Raw genomic sequence first — 6130 nt, forward strand, 5'->3', positions numbered from 1 at the left:
TAAAAGTCATAGTATGGGATGTACAACTCATAAAAGTCTTAGTATGGGATGTAAAAGTCATAGTATGGGATGTAAAACTCATAAAAGTCTTAGTATGGGATGTAAAACTCATAAAAGTCATAGTATGGATGTAAAAGTCATAAAAGTCTTAGTATGGGATGTAAAACTAATGAAAGTCTTAGTATGGGATGTAAAAGTCATACAAGTCATAGTATGGGATGTAAAAGTCATACAAGTCATAGTATGGGATGCACAACTCATAAAAGTCTTAGTATGGGATGTAAAACTCATAAAAGTCATAGTATGGATGTAAAAGTCATACAAGTCATAGTATGGGATGTACAACTCATAAAAGTCTTAGTATGGGATGTAAAAGTCATAGTATGGGATGTAAAACTCATAAAAGTCATAGTATGGATGTAAAAGTCATACAAGTCATAGTATGGGATGTACAACTCATAAAAGTCTTAGTATGGGATGTAAAAGTCATAGTATGGGATGTAAAAGTCATACAAGTCATAGTATGGGATGTACAACTCATAAAAGTCTTAGTATGGGATGTAAAACTCATAAAAGTCATAGTATGGATGTAAAAGTCATACAAGTCATAGTATGGGATGTAAAAGTCATACAAGTCTTAGTATAGGATGTAAAACTCATAAAAGTCTTAGTATAGGATGTAAAACTCATAAAAGTCTTAGTATGGGATGTAAAAGTCTTAGTATGGGATGTAAAAGTCATACAAGTCATAGTATGGGATGTAAAACTCATAAAAGTCATAGTATGGATGTAAAAGTCATACAAGTCATAGTATGGGATGTAAAACTCATAAAAGTCTTAGTATGGGATGTAAAACTCATAAAAGTCATAGTATAGGATGTAAAACTCATAAAAGTCTTAGTATAGGATGTAAAACTCATAAAAGTCTTAGTATGGGATGTAAAAGTCTTAGTATGGGATGTAAAAGTCATACAAGTCATAGTATGGGATGTAAAACTCATAAAAGTCATAGTATGGATGTAAAAGTCATACAAGTCATAGTATGGGATGTAAAACTCATAAAAGTCTTAGTATGGGATGTAAAACTCATAAAAGTCTTAGTATAGGATGTAAAACTCATAAAAGTCTTAGTATGGGATGTAAAAGTCATAAAAGTCATAGTATGGGATGTAAAACTCATAAAAGTCTTAGTATGGGATGTAAAACTCATAAAAGTCATAGTATAGGATGTAAAACTCATAAAAGTCTTAGTATAGGATGTAAAACTCATAAAAGTCTTAGTATGGGATGTAAAAGTCATACAAGTCATAGTATGGGATGTAAAACTCATACAAGTCATAGTATGGGATGTAAAACTCATAAAAGTCTTAGTATGGGATGTAAAACTCATAAAAGTCATAGTATAGGATGTAAATCTCATAAAAGTCTTAGTATAGGATGTAAAACTCATAAAAGTCTTAGTATGGGATGTAAAACTCATAAAAGTCATAGTATGGATGTAAAAGTCATAAAAGTCTTAGTATGGGATGTAAAAGTCATAAAAGTCATAGTATGGATGTAAAAGTCATACAAGTCATAGTATGGGATGTGCAACTCATAAAAGTCTTAGTATGGGATGTAAAAGTCATAGTATGGGATGTAAAAGTCATACAAGTCATAGTATGGGATGTAAAAGTCATACAAGTCTTAGTATAGGATGTAAAACTCATAAAAGTCTTAGTATAGGATGTAAAACTCATAAAAGTCTTAGTATGGGATGTAAAAGTATTAGTATGGGATGTAAAAGTCATACAAGTCATAGTATGGATGTAAAAGTCATACAAGTCATAGTATGGGATGTACAACTCATAAAAGTCATAGTATGGGATGTAAAACTCATAAAAGTCATAGTATGGATGTAAAAGTCATACAAGTCATAGTATGGGATGTACAACTCATAAAAGTCTTAGTATGGGATGTAAAACTCATAAAAGTCATAGTATGGATGTAAAAGTCATACAAGTCATAGTATGGGATGTAAAAGTCATACAAGTCTTAGTATAGGATGTAAAACTCATAAAAGTCTTAGTATAGGATGTAAAACTCATAAAAGTCTTAGTATGGGATGTAAAAGTCTTAGTATGGGATGTAAAAGTCATACAAGTCATAGTATGGGATGTAAAACTCATAAAAGTCATAGTATGGATGTAAAAGTCATACAAGTCATAGTATGGGATGTAAAACTCATAAAAGTCTTAGTATGGGATGTAAAACTCATAAAAGTCATAGTATAGGATGTAAAACTCATAAAAGTCTTAGTATAGGATGTAAAACTCATAAAAGTCTTAGTATGGGATGTAAAAGTCTTAGTATGGGATGTAAAAGTCATACAAGTCATAGTATGGGATGTAAAACTCATAAAAGTCATAGTATGGATGTAAAAGTCATACAAGTCATAGTATGGGATGTAAAACTCATAAAAGTCTTAGTATGGGATGTAAAACTCATAAAAGTCTTAGTATAGGATGTAAAACTCATAAAAGTCTTAGTATGGGATGTAAAAGTCATAAAAGTCATAGTATGGGATGTAAAACTCATAAAAGTCTTAGTATGGGATGTAAAACTCATAAAAGTCATAGTATAGGATGTAAAACTCATAAAAGTCTTAGTATAGGATGTAAAACTCATAAAAGTCTTAGTATGGGATGTAAAAGTCATACAAGTCATAGTATGGGATGTAAAACTCATACAAGTCATAGTATGGGATGTAAAACTCATAAAAGTCTTAGTATGGGATGTAAAACTCATAAAAGTCATAGTATAGGATGTAAATCTCATAAAAGTCTTAGTATAGGATGTAAAACTCATAAAAGTCTTAGTATGGGATGTAAAACTCATAAAAGTCATAGTATGGATGTAAAAGTCATAAAAGTCTTAGTATGGGATGTAAAAGTCATAAAAGTCATAGTATGGATGTAAAAGTCATACAAGTCATAGTATGGGATGTGCAACTCATAAAAGTCTTAGTATGGGATGTAAAAGTCATAGTATGGGATGTAAAAGTCATACAAGTCATAGTATGGGATGTAAAAGTCATACAAGTCTTAGTATAGGATGTAAAACTCATAAAAGTCTTAGTATAGGATGTAAAACTCATAAAAGTCTTAGTATGGGATGTAAAAGTATTAGTATGGGATGTAAAAGTCATACAAGTCATAGTATGGGATGTAAAACTCATAAAAGTCATAGTATGGATGTAAAAGTCATACAAGTCATAGTATGGGATGTAAAACTCATAAAAGTCATAGTATGGATGTAAAAGTCATACAAGTCATAGTATAGGATGTAAAACTCATAAAAGTCTTAGTATAGGATGTAAAACTCATAAAAGTCTTAGTATGGGATGTAAAAGTCATACAAGTCATAGTATGGGATGTAAAACTCATAAAAGTCATAGTATGGGATGTAAAACTCATAAAAGTCTTAGTATGGGATGTAAAACTCATAAAAGTCTTAGTATAGGATGTAAAACTCATAAAAGTCTTAGTATGGGATGTAAAAGTCATACAAGTCATAGTATGGGATGTAAAACTCATAAAAGTCTTAGTATGGGATGTAAAACTCATAAAAGTCATAGTATAGGATGTAAATCTCATAAAAGTCTTAGTATAGGATGTAAAACTCATAAAAGTCTTAGTATGGGATGTAAAACTCATAAAAGTCATAGTATGGATGTAAAAGTCATAAAAGTCTTAGTATGGGATGTAAAAGTCATAACAGTCATAGTATGGGATGTAAAACTCATTCAAGTCATAGTATGGGATGTAAAACTTATAACAGTCATAGTATGGGATGTACAACTCATACAAGTCTTAGTATAGGATGTAAAACTTATAACAGTCATAGTATGGGATGTACAACTCATAAAAGTCTTAGTATGGGATGTAAAAGTCATACAAGTCTTAGTATAGGATGTAAAACTCATAAAAGTCTTAGTATAGGATGTAAAACTTATAACAGTCATAGTATGGGATGTAAAACTTATAACAGTCTTAGTATGGGATGTAAAACTTATAACAGTCTTAGTATAGGATGTAAAACTTATAAAAGTCATAGTATGGGATGTAAAACTTATAACAGTCTTAGTATGGGATGTAAAACTTATAACAGTCTTAGTATAGGATGTAAAACTTATAACAGTCTTAGTATAGGATGTAAAACTTATAACAGTCTTAGTATGGGATGTAAAACTTATAACAGTCTTAGTATGGATGTAAAACTTATAACAGTCTTAGTATGGGATGTAAAACTTATAACAGTCTTAGTATGGGATGTAAAACTTATAACAGTCTTAGTATAGGATGTAAAACTTATAACAGTCTTAGTATGGGATGTAAAACTTATAACAGTCTTAGTATGGGATGTAAAACTTATAACAGTCATAGTATGGGATGTAAAACTTATAAAAGTCATAGTATGGGATGTAAAACTTATAACAGTCTTAGTATGGGATGTAAAACTTATAAAAGTCATAGTATGGGATGTAAAACTTATAACAGTCTTAGTATAGGATGTAAAACTTATAAAAGTCATAGTATGGGATGTAAAACTTATAACAGTCTTAGTATGGGATGTAAAACTTATAACAGTCTTAGTATGGGATGTAAAACTTATAACAGTCTTAGTATGGGATGTAAAACTTATAACAGTCTTAGTATGGGATGTAAAACTTATAACAGTCTTAGTATTGGATGTAAAACTTATAACAGTCTTAGTATGGGATGTAAAACTTATAACAGTCTTAGTATGGGATGTAAAACTCCCATACTAAAACGCTGGAGCTCCACAGGCCTCTCTCTGCAGGAGGAACACCTCCTCCTGCGTTTGAGGAGCAGATTAGTGAGAGACCTCCTCCTGCCCAAGACCAGGGCAGACGAAGACCGGAGGAGGAGGAGAGGAACGGAGAGAAGAAGGAGGAGGAGGAGAGAGAGGATCTGGTTTCAAGGATGAACCTTCAGTGTCTTAATCGCCTCCAAAGTTGTGGTAAGAAAATTGTACATTATTTCACGTATGATTTAAATTAAAGTAAACACCTTTTTTTTTTAAAATTATCTACTGAAGTAAAAATATCAATACCACAAAGTAAAATATCCCATTACAAGTTTAACTTATTATTATTATCATCAATGCCTTATTTATGTGAGACGAATGGGCCCGTTGACTGTTTCCTGTTTGACCTTTCACCTTTCGTGTGCTGCTGGCCTTTCAGAGAACCACAATCCACCGAAGGAGGAGGAGCGAGCCGGACTCCTCAAAGCCCGGAACCAGAACCTGGACCAGGACCAGGACCGACGGCCCACACAGGAGGGAGGCTAACGCCCACGGGTGCCACGGCACGGCCGACAACCGGATCCATCCCATGTGAACACCAAGGAGTCAAAGTGAAAGTAAATAAAACGTGTTCAAACTTAGAATAAATTATGTTAGTTTTGCTTATGAAACTAAACAAATTTCGACTGCAAATGAAAAATATTTGCTAAAAAAAAGAAATAATAATTGCTCTAAAAAAAACTAACTTTGTATGAAGGTATAGTTGTGTATTTATCACACAAACAAAAACTACTTTTTGAGAGGAAGGTTGTTGTTGTTTTTAAGCAAAGATGTTTTGATTTTCAGCCAAAAATTCTAGTTTCATGCGCAAAACTAACGCATATTTTATTTTATTTATAGACATTTGCTCTCCTTTTTGCGTAATAAAGACACACATATACCTTCATAGAACAGGTGTGTTTCTGAGGATTTGAGAAACAGAGCTTCATGTTCTGCTGCTGCTCCACTTCATCCTCCTAAAAACATAATTTACGTCCATATTTGTGTTTTTTCTACTAGTTCTCGTAACATGAATTATCAAATGCAGATTAAACATGCGATGCTCTCTTGTGCCTCTAGAGGGCGACATCACACCGTGTCCTGGAACTGTGCAGGTTAACGTTTCAAAGTATTGATGTAAATTAATTAAAAGAACTATATAATAATATTGTTCTCATAATTTAAAAAATGTGTCCCCCCTAACGTCTACTATTCTGTTTCCATATATTGTTCTTTTTTAAGCCCTAAAGGGGAAATAAAGAAGAAGAAAAAACACATTCAG

The sequence above is a fragment of the Cyclopterus lumpus genome, chromosome 9 (assembly GCF_009769545.1).
Source record: "Cyclopterus lumpus isolate fCycLum1 chromosome 9, fCycLum1.pri, whole genome shotgun sequence".
In the NCBI taxonomy this organism is placed as follows: domain Eukaryota; kingdom Metazoa; phylum Chordata; class Actinopteri; order Perciformes; family Cyclopteridae; genus Cyclopterus; species Cyclopterus lumpus.